The 17,754-nt window shown below is 41.3% G+C and overlaps 1 long non-coding RNA gene across 1 annotated transcript; it reads left to right on the forward strand.

Moving 5' to 3' along the window:
• Positions 1 to 4,775: 4,775 nt before the first annotated feature.
• On the forward strand, positions 4,776 to 16,548 carry LOC141567118 (uncharacterized). The gene is made up of 3 exons (XR_012489513.1): positions 4,776 to 4,857; positions 5,099 to 5,204; positions 16,316 to 16,548. It is a non-coding gene; the product is annotated as an uncharacterized LOC141567118 (long non-coding RNA).
• The last annotated feature ends 1,206 nt before the right edge of the window (positions 16,549 to 17,754 follow it).

Here is a 17,754-nt window from a genome sequence, read left to right on the forward strand (position 1 = left end):
GGTGCACCACCAACCCCAGCTCCACCACCAACCCCAGCTCCACCTGCCCCATTCTCCAAGCTTAGAAGATGCATGCCCTCGTCTGAAGACCTCCATGTCCCGGACCATGCTGATGGGTTTCGTGTACCCACTAGGCAGCAGTAGGGTGGCCAAGAGCTTGGGCTTTAGGGTCTTCAGACATGAGTCCATATCCATGAACTCCTGGGGCAACCTCAGGCAAAGCAGTGACTACTTGCCTTTAGAATGGGCAGGTGAGGTGACGCTGTATCAAATCACATTCCTGCAGGATGGCTGGGGTTCCCGCAGCCTCCTCTGCCCTTCACATGGCTGGTTGCCTTCCCCCAGTTTCCCTCAACCAGGAGAAAGCAGGAAGTAGGACCTGAGATAGCCAGCACATTGCATGTCTCTGACACCAGGGATTGGCCCAATGACCTCAGTGGGTCGAATCAGAGTTCCTGGGTTGGAAAGACCCCCTATCCCATGGGTGCCTCAGGAAGGGTTAGTGCTCTTCTCCAAGAGGACGCACTGGAAGAGTGGGTAATCAGGAGCTGCCGCAGCTGTTTACATCCATGGTGAGAGCCAGGCTAAGAATGAATCCGGCATTCGGAGGTACGTAGCAGAGTCAAAAGAATCCCAGAGGATGGGAGCCAGTTCTTAGTGACATCATGGAATGGCTGGATCAAGCCTCACCTGCCACCTCTTATCTCTGAACTTGCCAGTACCAGGAGACAGTAAATTCCCTTTAGAGTTTAAGTGGGGTTTTTGTCATTTACAACGCAGATTCCTAGTGTGCCCTGCAGTCCTTCCCTGGGCATGAGCCTGGAACGCATGCTGTCCTGGGGTCATCAGGCAGATGCCTTCTTTGCCACCCCGCCCCACCCTGTCTGCTTCTTTGAAGGCTCAGGACAGAGGCCACATCAGAGGCACATTTGCATATTCAGAACCTTCCCAGGGTGTGCCCAACACATACTAGTGCTCAAACGTTACTCCCAGATGGAATCGACGTGGAATCCAAAAGTACGTGGGCACCCCACAATTCAGCCTGCATGCCAGTTTCACCTGAACCCCCTCACCGACTAAGAAAATATAAAGGTGCTGAGAGAGGATTTTGAAAAAGAGAGAGTTGGAGGTACGATTATTTGCAAAGAGCCATTGCCATGCTATGAATGCTCCCCCTTCTGAGGGGGATGGGTGTGGGATGCCACATCCTCCACCTCTTGTCTAGTGAGTGTGCTTCTGTGGGGACTCTTGGAGGCCTTGGGCATGGAGGACTGAGGTCTGACCCTCCGTGGGAGCCAGTGCCAGCCGAATCACGGCCATGGAAGCCATGGGGCTGGGGGAGGGGCGTGTTACACTGGGAACAGTCAACCTCCTCCAGTCCCTCAGGGCTGAGGATGCAGGATGGTCCCGAGGACCAGATGTGGTGAGCCTGAAACCCGCATCCTGAGAGGACAAGGACTCATGGGAAGTCTGCATGTGGTGAACCTACAGAGAACCAGATGCTGAGGATACCGGGAGGGGCTGGCAGAGGAAATGGCACTCGGCTTACCTGCTGAACAGCCGTGGCCGCTCCTGACATCCATCCTGATGTGGCCCCTCCTGGACAGGAGCACTAACCCTTCCTGAGGCACCCGTGGGATAGAGACTTTCCAACCCAGGAACCCCAATCACAGAGGTGGAAAGTCCAGCAGGGAACCTTCCAGTAACCATCAAACGGCCCACATGAGAGAGACAGCCCAACACCCACTACGCCTGACTGTTCCTCTCCCCACACTCTCACCACCATGGAGTTTTATGTCATGCACTTATTTTTTTAACTTAACAACTGTGTGAAGTGATAACGCATTATTGGTTGGCATTTCTTTAATGGCTTCCAAAGTGAAACACTTCTCAAGACATTGGTTTGCTGATTTGGTTTCCTTCTAAATAAACTCATTTTTCACTTGCTTTGGATGCTTTGTCCTGGAAGATGAGAGTTGTAACAGCCCTTATATTTATATTAATTTTCCCCATCATCTTTATGAAACCTGTCATTTACCCTCTGTTGCCGTTTTGTTCTTGGTTGTGTCCCATTTCGCTTTATGAAGCCACCTGTTTTGCTGTCATACCGCTGGATCAAGGCACAGGCTCTGAGGCAGATGGCCTGAATTCCAAGCCATTTGACTCCTTACTCCACGATTTCGGACAAGGTCCATCCTTACCTCCCCAGTCAAGTGCATCAGCTGTAAAATGGACATACTTGCAGGTGGACACAAGCGATAAAGACAATCACCGATGTAAAGTTCACTGTGTGATGCCAGCTGCTAGCACAGTCATCTTTTAAAAGATCTATGTTCTCATGTTATTACCACTGTCACTTATCATTTTCTTTATTCCAGAGTTGAGATAACATGCAAATACTTTTCCATTTTTTTAATTACCTTTTAAATCATGAGGAACTCATCATGATGTCTAAGATATGATTGGATTAAGATTTCCTTTTCCCTAGATTAAAATCCAATTTTCCCATCTACATTTATTTAGTGGTTCCTCCACATAGGAACAAAAGACTTGAGAATTTATTTTAAACCCTGGAACTTGCTTGACTATTCACTTCTCTGTTTATTTGGAACTCGGCTGCAGAGATTTGTGCTAAAACCATACTTCCTCAGATCACAGACACATGCAACCCCTGACTTATTTTTTGCCAGTTAATTTTTCCTCCTTTCCATCTCCCCACTCCTTTTGCCTCCCTCTTATGGGCACAATATCTCACACAGCCGATCTGACCTCAAAGATGCGTGCTTCCCTATGAAACGTGCAGGCTGGTCTGTGAGTGTGTTGTTACCTCATATGAACGGTGTTGGCTACAGACTCCATTCAGTTCCTGCTTTCCTCTCTCGACACTGTTTTGGAGCTCAGTCCATGGAACTGTATGAACCACTCATTCAGTGCTTCTTCCTGCTGCATCATGTACACTGCACGTTGCAGCTGCCGTGTTGAACCTGTAACATTCCCGTGGCAGTGAACCCAGAGCCTGTCCCCTGCACTCTGCCATCAGAATGATGCCATAATAAGCATAGCTGTGCACATCCCCTCAGGCACCCAGTGAAAGCCTCTCTAGCACTCCTGGGTCAAAGTGTACATGCACTAAATCCTGTGCAATTGCCCCCAGAATGATTGTGCTTATCCGTACTCCAACCATCAGTGCCTGAGAGTTCTAGCACATATCCCCACAGACATTGGGTACCATCCACCTTTTCAGTATCACCATTCTGCTGGATGCACAGAGGCATCTCACTGTTGCTTTAATTTGTGTTTCTTTGACTTTCTTCAGACACTTGCTAGCCGTGTGGGCATCATCCCCGTCTGAGAACTGCCTCTGCCTCTGCTTCCCCGTTTTTCTACGGGGCTACATGTCTTTCTCTAAATGACTGGCTGGGACTTTCTTATATTTGAAACAGTAATCCTTTAGCAGTTGTAGGCATCACAGCTGTCTCCTCCTTGTCTGCCCTCTGTTAACTTGGGCTGTGGAGCTCTTCACTGAACAGATATCCTTAATGTTGACTTAGACAAATCTATCAATTTTTCACTTCCGGTTTGCATTGTGGGGAGTTTTATTTAAGAAGTTTCTCCCAGCTCTAGGTCACAAAGATATTGTCCTGCATGTTTTTCTGCCAGTTTTAGAGCTTTCGCTCCCATCTATCGGCCTTTAGTCCATCCAGAGGCCACGTAACACATGGGAGTGAAGCAGAAGTCCGTTTTTCCCCGCCTCATCCACTGAACAGCCATCCTCTCCCCTTTCTGTGTGATGTAAACTGTGTCATACACCACATCCTGTGGACACCGGATCTGTTTCTAGCTCTCATTTCATTCTATTGACAGACATGTCAGTCTGCCTCACGACCAGGACCACAGGCCCTAATATGCCACGACATCTGGTCCAGGACAATTTTGAAAGATTGACTGAACCCCTTTTTACATCTTGATTCTTCTCTATAAATTTTGCAGTGATCTTGTTGATTACCAATAATTCCCGCTGAAATCTTGATCCAGGTTGCATTTAATGCCTGCATGAATCTGGGAGCTTCAGGAGCCTTGTAGCATTAAGACATCCATCCATATACACAGTAATCTCTCCATTTATTAATTTCTCTTTTTATGTCTTTTACTAGAAGTTTCCATTTTTCTGCAGAAGGGCCCTGTGCATTCTTTATTAGGTTGAGTTCACATGCTTTTCTGCTGTTGCAAATGGTGACTTTTTTTCAATTCCTCGGTCATTTTTCATTAAGAATTTGTTCCTATAAAGCTTTTATGGTATTTTTTGAAAGTTGACATTTTTATAGTACATTTGCTGCATATATGGTTCTTATTTCATTCAATAAAGATAATTTATTTGGTTTATCAGTGCCTCATCATTTAATGAAACAAAGGAAGGTTTGGATATTAGCCAGCTGTTTTGGATTGTTTGAAGAGAATCCTGTAAATTTGTAGTCCAGGAGTAATTTTGCTGAATACTCTTACAAAACCATGTATGAACCAAGGAGTCATCTGTCTGTATTTTCTACTCCAAAATTTAATCAATTAAAAAAGCTCTTAAAAAAAAGGAAAAGTTCAAAAAAAAAACTCCACTTTTTAAAAAAGCTATTTACAGGGTTTGCCTTTGGTTTATTAGAAAGGACACAGCTCAGCAACAGCTGAATGGCAAAGATGTGTGGGGCAAGGTGTGGGGAAGGGCGTGGAGGCGCTTCCTGCGCAGGCGCCACCTTCCCGGCACTTCAGCAGAGCCTTGTGGCGTATTTTTCAGATGGTTTTGCTGCTGTAGAGGGAGGCTGCTGGTGTCTGATCATGAATACAGAAACCCTGCTTCAGCTCCTTGTTAGTCCTGTTCCTTTGTCTGTTGATTCATGTGAGTTTAATATACAGAGGGTGCCAAAAAAAATGTATACACATTTTAAGGAAGGAAAAAACTGTATTAAAATTGTAATACTCAATATATACCAATAGCAAAAGATGAATACAAGTCATGTGTACACATTTTTTGAGGCACCCCCAGCATGTGTGATGTTGCCATCTGCATATACTGAAAGTTTAATCTTTTTCTTTGCAATCCTGACAGGCCCGATGCCATTTCCATTTCTCAGAGCATTACCTGAGACCCCAGCGTGATGGTAACAGCGGGGAAGGCGTGGGCCTTATCACCCAGTCCTGCTCACAGGGCAAAGGTATCTAAAACGTCTTCACCTCGTATCCTGTTTGTTGTAGGCTTTGGAATATAATAGTTATAAAGTTAAGGAAGTTTCTGTCAATTCCTAGTTTTTTGATATTTTTTAAAAATCATATGTAGGCAACAGACTGGATGTTAAGTAAAAGGGAGTGGTGAGGTCTGCAGCCCCTGGAGGGCACAGTGCTTAGTTGGGTGATCTGTTTCCAGATGGAGCCAGTCAAACAAAGCCACACTTGGGTTTGTCCATGGATGGCCAGGGTACATCATGGCCAGTTTTCCCGGGGGTACCGGTTATCTTGTCTGGATCTAGTAAGATAATTGAAATCAGCATTCTTAAAATATAACCTTTAAAAACCAAGTGTACACATTTTTATCATAAACACCTAGAAAAATCTAAGGGAATCGAAAAGACACTGTAAGGTAACCAATCAGGTAAGGAGGATGAGGAACCAGCCTGGGCCGCTGGCTCCTCCAGCCCCACTGGGGACCCCTTTCAGGAGTGGAGACGCCTCTGAATGTGAACAACTAAAAGGAGACTGCAGGAAACAGAGGGTATCTCTGACTGCAGGCAAAGGGGACATGGCTGCCAGGGCGGAGGAGGACTGTCTGCTGTGGTCAAGGAACGGGATGGGGGTTCAGTGTGATCTCTTCTGGCCTCGTGGCTCAGATGAGCCAATGCCTGTCCCCCGTCTCTCCCTGTGCAGAGCCAGAACTGCAGCATCAGTGTGGGATGGAGGAGGGAAGAGTCAGTTCGGGGCTGAGGGGTAGCCCTGGATCTCCCTTCACTCCCCTCCACAGCCCCTGCACTCACCGAGCACAAGACAACACCAACCAAAAGACGAAAGCTCTCATAAGAGTGTGGTCCCTAGGCTGAGGGATACAGGAAGTCCCTGAGGGGCCGGGCCAGTTGGTCAGGAGGCAACTCAGGACAGCCATCAGCCCAGATCATGGAGCTCATGCTGAGCTTGTTGTCTAGGAATGGCCAACCTGAAACTAAGCCTGTTCACACTGTGTGCATCATGATAAGATAACTGGTGCCCCAGGGAAAACTGGCCATGATGTACCCTGGCTGTCCACAGGCAAACCCAAGCGTGGCTTTGCTTGATTGGCTCCATCTGGAAACAGATCGTCCAACCAAGGAATGTGCCCTCCAGGGGCCACAGACCCCACTGCTCCCTTTTGCTCAACATCTGGTCTGATTCGTCTGTTACATATCTGGCCCCTCTGGGCATTCAAGTATGCAAACCCAACTTGAACCCAGTTTAAAGCTCTTCCAGCCTTTATGGATCCAATGACCGTTGGTCTGATTTCATGTCCAGGGTCCCCTGGGGGATAAGTCTCATGATCTCCATTTAGCAAAAGGCTGTTCCTTCTCCTTCAGAACCCCAGACCAGATGGGGTAGGAGCTGGACCAGATGATAATCCTGATGTGTGTGAAGCAGGGTCCCTCTCCTCTTTGAGCTTTTCTTTCGGTAACTTGCTACTGAAGGGTCTCCTGCCAGAGCCCTCTGGAAAGTGAACAGCTTCATGCTGGGCATAAGCAACAACACCAGAGCCTCACAGGGAGCCTGCTCATCCAACTGCCTGGCGGTGCCTTGTGGCTCACCCAACCCAGTGAGGCCTCAGAAGATGCGCTCGCTCAGATCAAACAGGCTTCAAGATTTATTCATAGGCAAGACAGATGACACCAGGGTGTTCCCTCTCGCTGGATCTCATCTGTTCCCAAAGCCCCTACATTTCAGGGAAAAGGGGTCACCAACTGAAATTGACAAAAACAAGTGATGTTGGACATGTGTGAGAAAAAAAATCACACTGTCCACTCAGTATATCTTTCCGTTTTTGTAAAACATGTGGGCAGAGAGACTTGGATTCATAGAAATGAGAAAAACAACAGCATAAGTGTGAAGACAAATGACAACCATCAGTCTGGACAAATACTGTCATTTGTCAACCCCATGTTGACAGATATGATTTCAAGAGCTTTGGAGAGATTTGTTTTTAAATGAAATCATCTGATTTTTTAAATGTTGGTTCCTTTGGGAAAAAAATGCACAAATGGTTCCCCACAATCATGTTGGGGTGTCTGCCTATAGCCATGATGTAGTAACTGGCATCACACTGGTCCTTCTGCCTTAAACAGACATAATGGGACAAAATACATCAGGCAAATATTGTCAGGCATTGGACAACAGCCAGCTAAGGATTGCAACCCCTGAGAGAAGGATGCACATCAGGTGAACCCCATGTGCCCTCTGACCCTTGACCTAGCACGATATCCTGACTACAACAAAAAAGATGGAGCCCCAGCATACCCAGCACAGAGAGCACACATGCTAATTTGAGAAGACAGAGATTAGAATTTGGGGCCGTTGAAGCACCCAAAACGTAAAGAGTTAGGTAGCATAGAGCAGGGAACTGTGTAGAGGAGTATTGCAGATTACTGGCTGAGAGCTAGGCTGCACAGGTACAGAGAAAGACTGAAAGGCTCAGCAGAAAGCAGCTGACACAGCTGAAAGCAGAATTGAGAGATTAAAGGTCACACAGTGCTAGGAGTGGTTGGAGTTCTGGCCCAGTCAGAGGAAAGAGACCTCATTAAGATATTCATGTGACATACAATATATCTCACATCTCATCTCTGAATAAGGACCATGTCCTAGAGAAGTGGTTCTCAATTGGAGGGGAGGAATGATTTTGCCCCTCCCCCAAAGAACATTTGGCAACATCTGGAGACCTCCTTTATTGTCATGATAGGAAGTATTACTGCCATCTAGTGGCTAGAAACCAGGAATGCTGTTAAACATCCTACAGTACACAAGATAATTCCCCACAACAGATAATTTTCCAGCCCAAAATGTCAATAGTGTCAAGATTGAGAAATCCCTCCCTAGAGTAAATGCCACTCTAGACCCCTGCAGAAGCTGGTAGCCAACTTCCCAGATGCTTTCCAGTGATCCTTACCTCCTATTATTCATACCCTTGTATAGTCCCCCCAAGGAGAAGCCCAAGTGAAGAGAGATAGAGCCCTCTGTCATAGCCAGCAATGCCCAGAGGCCTGCCAAGGAGCACATGAGTGAACTTGAAAGCATATCTTGCAGCCACAGTGGCGCCTTAGATGGCTACAGCCCCAAATGACAGCGTGACTGTAGCATCATGAGAGACCTTGAGCCAAAAACACCAAGCCAAGTCACTCCCAGATTTCTAATCCTCAGAAATGGTCTGATAAAAAATGTTGTTGTTTTAAAGTGCTAAGTTTTAAGGTAATTTATTAGACGGCAATAGATAACAACAGCAACCCTGCCCTTGCAAAGCCTAAAACCAAGCCTTGACTGGATCAGAGAGTTGCCAGTAAATTAACAGTCTGCCAGAAAAAAAAGCTCCTTAAAGGAAGAAAAAATAAGCCAGATTTCTTAAAATGTATAATTTACAATATCCAAGTTACAGTAAAAAATTACTCGTTATGCAAAGAAGGAAGAAAATGATTCATAACCAAGAAAAAAAAAGCAGTTGATAAAAACAAACCCTGAGATGACCCAGATGTTAGAATCAGCATACAAGGACTTTAAAAGAGCTATTAAAAATATGTTTAAGAATTTAAAGAAAAATATGGTCCTAATGTATGAACAGAGGAGAAATTTCAGCAGAAAAATAGAAATTATTTAAAAAAAATGGAAATTCTATAACTGAAAAGAAAATACCAGTAATCAAAAATTTACTAGATTGGCTTACAAGCAAATTTAAGGTAATAAGAGAAAGGCAATGAACTAGAAACAGATTCATAAAATTTTTCACTCTAAAGAAAAAAGACAAAAACATTAATTTTTAAAACATGAACAGTGTCAGTACCTGTGGGACAACGTTAAGTAGTCTAACATAAGTTTCATTCAAGTCTCTGAGTGAATCAGACAGAGAATGGGAAAGAAACAATTTTTGGAAAGAATAGTGGTTGAAATTTTCCCAAATGTAGTGAAAAACATCAACTGCCGATCCAAGAAACTAAATGAAACCCAAGAAGGATAAATACAATGAACCACAAATACAAATAAGCACATTATAATCAGACGCTGAAAGCCAAAGGTGAAGAGAAATCTTGGAAAGCAACCAGATCAAAATGACAAGATAAATACAGGGAAACAATGACAGAGGTGACAGTTTTCTTCTCACTAGAAACAATGGAAACCAGAAGATCACAGAATAGCACTGTAATGAGGAGAGAAAAAAAATGTAATCTAAGAATTTTATATCCAACAAAAGTATTATTTAAAAGGAAGGTGAAATAAAGACATTTCAGACTAACAAAACGTGAAAGAATTGGTTGCCAGCAGACCTGCACTATAAAAATACTAGAGTAAAGATAAATGACACCAGATAGAAACAGAGATCTACAGGAAGAAATGGCAAGCACTGAAAATGATAAACACGCAAATTTAAAACACTAGCTTTTCCATTAATTTCCTCAAAAGACGTGTCCATTTTAAGCAAAAGTAATATAATTATAAGTTGAGGTTTATAATATACATATAATTACAATTCTGGCAGGCAATAGCACAAAGAAGGGAAGAAAATGAAGTTATACTGTTATTAGTTTCTTATATTTGTGAAGTGGGAATACTAATGTGTGAAGTGAAACAATATTAATTATAAGTAGAACGAGATACAATAAGAACACATATTGTAATCCCCAAAACAACTAATATAAAATAAAAATAAAAAAGAGGATAGCTTACATGCCAATAGAGAAGATAAAAAAAGAATACAACAAAATATTCAATTAATACAAAAGAGAAACAGGAACACAAAGCAGATGGGACAAATACAAAACAATAACTAGATATTAGACTTAAAACCCTGTATACCAATAATTAAGTGTGAATGAGCTAAATACTCTAATTAAAAGCAAATGATTGTCAGAATCGATTTTTTAAAAGTAAATCACTGTCAGAATAGGGTTTTTAAAAATAACAATGCCTGGGCCGGCCCAGTGGCTCAGGCTGTTGGAGCTCTGTGCTCCTAACGCCGAAGGCTGCCGGTTTGATTCCCACATGGGCCAGTGCTAGATGGCTCAGTTGGTTGGAGCACGTCTCTCAACCACAAGGTTGCCGCTTTGACTCCTCGACTCCCGCAAGGGATGGTGGGCTGTGCACACCAAGACAGCCAGAACAGCGCAACTAAAGACACTCGCGAAAGAGGACTTCCAGAACTGCTTCAGAAAGTGGCAAGAATGATGGGATAGGCGTGTTTAAAGCGAGGGGGAGTATTTTGAGGGGGATTAGTGGCAATGTGTCTTTTACTATAATAAAAATTTTTTATTTAAACATTGACCATATTGTTTGATCACACCTCACGTAAAGACACCGGTTGGAAATAAAAGGATGGAGAAAGAGGAAAATGATAAAGAGTAAGAAAGCTGCCATAGTTATATTAAAATAAGACACAGTATATTTCAAACGAGTATTTCCACAGATAACAGGGTATATTTCGTAATGACAAGAGGGTTAACTCAATAGGAACTCATAAAAATCTTAATTTTGTTTGCACCTAATAACTGAGCTTCACTTAACATGATGTTCTCTAGGTCCATCCATAGTGTTGCAAATGGTAAGATTTCATTCTTCTTTATGGCTGCGTAATACTCCATTGTATAAATGTACCACAGTTTCTTAATCCAGTCATCTACTCTTGGGCATTTTCGTTGCTTCCATGTCTTGGCTATTGTGTGTAGTGCTGCAATAAGCATAGGGGTGCACAAATTTTTTTGAATTAGAGTTTTGGATTTCTCCGAATAGATAACTAGGAGTGGAATTGCTGGGTCACAAGGTAGTTCCATTTTCAGATTTTTGAGTGAAATAAGTCAGACAGAGAAAGACAAATACCATATGATCTCCCTTACATGTGGAATCTAAAGAAAAGAGTAAATGAATGAACTAATCAGAAATAGTCTCAGAGACATAGAGGAAAAACTGAGGGTTGCTAGATGGGAGGGGGGTGGGGATAAGGGGGAAGGTGAGGGGATTAGGAAGCACAGTCAGTAACCACATGATTGCCACAGGGATATGAAAGTCAATTTGGGGAATGTAATCAATAATGTTGTAAAGATTTTGTAGGGTGTCCGATGGACACTGGTCTCATTAGGGAGACCACCTCAGGGATGATGTAGATGCCTGATCACTGCACTGTACACCTGAAACTGAAGCTGAACAATAATGAACATCAACTACAATTTTGTATATGTGTATAGTTACAAGAAGCGGAGTACAGCGTTAGGAATAGAGACAGTGGAAATGTAATGGCTGTATGCGATTTCAGAGGGGTAGTGGATGTGGGGAGGGGAGTTGTCACTGTGGGAGGGATATAAATGATAAGTGTCTAACTATTACACTGTTTTGTGCACCTAAAACTAATAAAAAAATGTTTAAAAAATACTCTCATGGTAAAAAAATAAAAAAATAACTGAGCTTCAAAATTCACAAAGCAAAAACTGACTATAGGAAAGAGAGAAATAGACAATTTCCTAATCATAACTGTAGATTTTAACACCTCCATCTCATTAATTTACGGAACAAGAAGACAAAAAATCAGTAAGAATATATAAGATCTGAACAACACTATCAAAAATCTTGATCATTGACATTTTCAGAATTTCTCACAGAACAACTGTGAAACACACATTTTGTTCCAAGTGCACATGAATGTTCATCAAAACAGACTTATTATATGCTGGGGCCATAAAATAAGTCTCAATAAATTGCAAAAGATTAAAATCTTACAGAGAATGTTTCGAGCACAATGGAACTAGGTTAAAAATCAACAATAATAAAATATCTAGAAAATCCCCCCAGAAAATATTTGGAAAATAAACAACATACTTTAAATAATTCATATGACAAAGAAGAAATCAGTAGGGAAATTAGAAAATATTTTAACTAAATGATAATGAAAACAAAAAATAACAAATTTTATGGAATACAGTTAAAGCAGTGACTCTAAGGAAATTTATAACTGTATATGTCTGTAATAGAAAAAAGAAAAGATTAAAAATCAGTAGTTCAAATTTACACCTTACCAATCTAAAAAGGAAAAATATATTAATTCCATAGTAAGTAAAGGAAAGAAATAATAAAGAACCAAAATCAAGAAAATACAAAAGAAGCAAATAAACAGAGAAAATTAACAAAGCCAAAGATAGCGCTTTGAGAAGATTAACAAATTTCTAAAAACCCAGCAAGACTGATCAGAAAAAGAGAGCAAATTAACAAAAATTTGAAATAGAAGGGAAAATATCACTACAGAGCCTACAGATATTAAAAGAATAAAGACATATTATTAATAACTTTATGACAATAAACTCAACAGTTAGGTGAAATGGAAAAATTCCTTGAAACATACAATTTACCAAAAATGACACAAGAAAACCAAATGTGAAAAGCTCCACTTTTCAGTATCCTATTGCCTCATAACCAATCCCAGAAGTTACTAACTCATAACAAAAATAATAATCACTTGTTGGTGCTAAGTTAATTGGCCTGGAGCTACCTTAATTCCTCTTTGCTGTAATTGTCAAGGTTCTCGGGATTAAGATGTGGACATCTTTGTGGAACAACTTAAGAAGTATTTTCAACAAATCGTGCTAGATCCACTAGACAAATGAGTGAGGGAAAAAATGAATCTGAACTCTTACTTCATGCAAAACACAAAAATTAATGAAATGGATAATAGATATAAATGTTAAAACTATGAGAAAATATATAAATGGCCAATAAGCACATGAAAAGACGCTTAACATTTTTAGTCATTAGGAAAATGCAAATCAAACCACCATGATCCAACCTTACAGCCACTAAGATAGCTATAAAAGAAAAAGAAAAAGAAAGGAAGGAAGTTAGGGTGGGAGGGAGGAAGGGAGAAAACAGCAAATGTTGGCAAAGATGTGAAAAACTTGGGACCCTGTGCGTTGCTGGTGGGAATGTAACATGATTCAGCTGCTGTGGAAAAGTGTGGTGGTTCCCCAGTTACACACAGAACTGCCATATGACTCAGCCATTCCATTCTTAGGTGTATACCAAAGAAAACTGAAAACATGTCCACATAAATGCTTGTACATCAATTTTCATAGAAGCACTATTCATAATACAAAACAATGGAAACAACCCAAATGTCCAGCAACTGGTGAATGGATAAACAATACATAGCATATCTACGCAAGGAGATATTTTTTAGCCGGAAAAAAGGATGAAGTATTTTTACAGGCTACAACATGGATGAACTTTGAAAACATGATGCTATGTGAAAGAAACCAGACACTAAAAAGCCACATACTATGCGATTCCATTTATGTGAAATGTCCAGAATAGGCAAATCCATAGAAAAATAAAGTGGATTAGTAGTTGCCAAGGGAGGAGGAGAGAGAGAAATTGGACTGGCTCATAATGAGTACAGGGTTTCTCTTTGGGGACGATAGAAGCATCCCAGAATTTAATAATGATATAGTTGTACAACACTGACTTGTACACATTAAAATAGTGAGTTTTATGTTATGTGAATTATATCTCAACAAAAAAATAAATGGGAAAAAATCGTATGCTCATTGATTGTATCAGTATTTGGCAGTACCTATCTATGTGAAAAGACATTTTTTTCAAAAATGAAATACATAAAACACCATTACAGACCCTCATTTGCAACAGATTTTGATAAGAAACATAATTTTGAACACTGATTAACTACGAATCTTTTCCCCAAAAAAACAAAATTCCATTTTTCTTATTAGTAGACCTGTATTGCAAATAATTTACTGAATTATGATTAATTTTGAATTCTACCAATTAAAAGAAATGAAACTACAAAACTTCTAGAAGAAAACATTGGTGGAAATCTTCATGACCTTAGGATAATTAAAGATTTCTTAGACAGAATACAATAAGCACTAAAGATAAAAAATATTTAATTGATTTATAAAAATTAGAAACATAGCCTTTCCAAAAGATACCATTAATAAAATGAAAGGAAAGCCATAGATGAGAAAATATTTACAATACTTATACCCGACAAATGTCTTATATCCAGAATATATACAGAACTCTTACAACTCAATGATAAGGAGACAAACAACCCAATTACAATGGTCAAAAGATCTGAATGGGCATTCCATGAAAGAAGAGACACGGATCACCAATAAGCACGTGAAATGACTACGCAACATTCTCATCAGTGAAGTGCAAACTCAAATAACAGTGAAACATTACCACACACCCACTAGAATGCCTAAAACTAAAAAGAGTGAGAATTCCAAATATCAGAGGGGATGTAAAGCAATCGGGGCTGTCATGCGTTTCTGGTGAGAACGGAAAATAGTACCACCACGTCAAGAAACAGTTGGACAGTTTCTCAGGAAACTGAATCCACACCTTCCCTATAATCCAGCATTCTACCGCTGGGTATTTAACTGAGAAGAATGAAAGCATATGTCCATAAAAAGACATACACAAGAATTTTTATACCAGCTTTATTCATAATAGCTAAAAAGTAGAACAATCCAAATGTCCAGTTTACCGTCAAGTAACTAGATCAACTGTGGTGCAGTCATACAATGGACTAGTCCTCGGCGATAGAATGAAACACACTACCAATTTCCATGCTGCAACACAGACGGTAGGCGCTGTGCTGAGTGAGAGTCAGGTACAAAAGAGCACTCCATGAGCCATGTGCATGAAGCCTGGGACAGCGAAACTAAGCTGTGGTGGACGTCAAAACAGTGCCAGCCCCTGGAGGGAGAGGCTTTGCCGGGTTTGACTGGGAAGTGGCACCAGGGAACCTCCTGGAAGGATGGAAATGTGCTCTGTCTTGATTGAGATTGGAGATAGACGGATGGATGGTTGGATAGATAGATGATAGATAGATAGATAGATAGATAGATAGATAGATAGATAGATAGATAGATAGATAGATAGATAGAGTAAAATACAACATGGAGACCAAACTTGAAAATTCCCTGAGCAAACAAAATTATTTAAGCCATATACGAGAACAATTTAGCTTATTCTGCAAAATAAGCAAAACTTAACTTGGACCATTTCTTGTAAATGCCTGTGGAAATCATAAACAAAACTTACACTGTCCCCCACTGGCATGAAGGAACCACATTTAACCATCCCCTATCCCTAGGGAAACCCTAGTGCTATAGCCAATCACTGTAAAGAATAAGCAGCCTCTGCATTGTCACTATATAAGCTGTCCTATGACAATATGCCTCTGAGCTCATTCCACTCTTGCTCTGAGGGCTCCCAGTTTGCATACTGTTCTTATATGCACAATAAACTCTTACTAAGTACTATTTTACTGGTGGTTCTGACTTTGCAATTTTAAACTGTACACAATCTTTGTACACTTAAAATTATACCTAAATACATTTGCATTTTTTAAATGCCGTATAGGCCAAATAAAGTATGTTTGTTAACTGGATGAGACTCATGTGTTACCAGTTTGTAAATTGAGCTAGAGAATCAAATAGGGTGAGGATCAGCCTTCCCCAACCCTTCTGACCCCATTCATGAGGGCCAATTGCATTATGTGTTCTTAGGAACAGACTTATTTTAAGGCTCTTTCTTGGATACAGAGGAAGGGAGGAAGGGAGGGAGGGAGGGAGGGAGGGAGGGAAGGAGAAAGGAAGGAGGGGGGGAAGGAAACAGTGACACCAATTGTCATCTCTCCCAACTATATTTGGTCCAAATTAGCCCTTCCCCAGGGCCCAGCATCCTCCCTGGAGACCAGCACTGCCTGCAGTTGATGTAACGATAGTAACCCACTTTGCCCAAGTCTTGATGCCATAGGCACCAAGGCTTGTGAGCCAGCATCACCTGAACAAGCAAGGCATGCTCCACCTCATGCCTCAATAATGACAGGGATGTGCCAATGCTCACCCCACCTGCCACCTCTTCCAATCTACCACACACAGGAAGACCACGCTCCCAGTCGCCCTTGAAGATGGGTTGGGACCATGTGACTAAATTCTGGCCAATAAGATGTGGGTGGGAGAAATGCACATCACCTTTTTAACTGTTCATAAAAAAATTAAATCAAAATGTGTATTTCCCTTCTCTCTCTTCCTCCCCACAGCTACTTTGGAGGCCATGTGATCGAGCTGATGGAGCCTCGGGATGGAAGGTACCCAGATTCCACAGCTACCACTTGGCAAAAGCTGCTGAAAAGAACCACTCAAATACTTCTGGCTTTGAGTGAGCAAAAAAATAAATGTTCATTGTGCTTAAACTCTGAGCATTTGGAGTTGTTATAGCAGCTTTCAATCCTCACCCTCACCAGTTCCTGATATGGGCATGTTACACAGACTTCTGAGGTATATCAACTTATATTGTTGTAAAACACATCAAAGAAAAAGGAAAAGTTTATTGGTTCTTGTTATGTATACTTTACTACAATAAAAAATCTCAACAATAATAAAAAGCAAACAACCCAATTACCAAATGGGCAAAAGACGTGAGCAGATATTTCGCCTAAGACAGAGATGGCAAATAAGACCATGACAAATGTTCAGCTCCATTAGCCATTAGGAAAATCCAATTAAAATCAGAATGAACTATCACTACATGCCTATTAAAACAACTATAATGAAAAACAGTGGTAACACCAAATGCTAGCAAGAATGTAGAGAAATCGGACCTCTCACCCATTGCTGGGGAGAATGTAAAATGGTACAGCCACTCTGGAAAATTGTTGGTCAGTTTCTCACAAAATTAGGCATGCACTGAGCTAGCACACAACCCAGCCCTCGCATTCTTGGACATTTATCCCAGGGAAATGAGAAATGATGCTCTCACAAAAACCTGTACATAAAATATTCACAGAACCTTTATTCGTATCCGTTGAACAAACCCTAGTATATCTACACAGTGGAACAGTCTTCAGCACTGAAAAGGAAGAAATTGTTGATCCACACAACAACCTGATGGGCCCCAAGGGAATTGTGCCATGTTGGAAAAAAGTCAATCTCAGAGAGTACATATGATATGCTTCCATTTATGTAACATTCTCAAAATGCCAGAACTGCAGAGCTGGAGGACAGATCAGTAGTTGCTAGGGGACAGAGATGAGGGGAAGGGGCGGGGGCGTGAGAATACAAAGAGGTGACACATGGGAGTTCATTTATAACAATGGACTGTTTTTAAGCTTTGCTGTGCTGGAACACACATAGTAAACACTACTCGGTATTTGCTATTATTTTTTCTTTGATAAGTTATTTTTTTTCTCTTTCATGCACACATCTTCTAAATATGCATCAAATGGTGTAACTAAAGGACAAGAATATTATTATCTGAAAAACAACATCAAAATTGAGTATTTCATTCTTAGGTGAACTTGGTGATTATTTGAATCCAGGACTGTGCCACAGGAACCAGTCTCAATTTGCATAAACTCTGTTGCTTGGGGTCTTTCCTTGGTAATGTTAATAGGAGCAGATACCTCCCAGTGACTTATTTCCAAGAACATGGCACCTGGTGGCTCACAGTGCTGTGTCTTGATTGTGCTAGTGGTTACTG

The sequence above is a fragment of the Rhinolophus sinicus genome, linkage group LG10 (assembly GCF_036562045.2).
Source record: "Rhinolophus sinicus isolate RSC01 linkage group LG10, ASM3656204v1, whole genome shotgun sequence".
NCBI classification, from domain to species: Eukaryota; Metazoa; Chordata; class Mammalia; order Chiroptera; family Rhinolophidae; genus Rhinolophus; species Rhinolophus sinicus.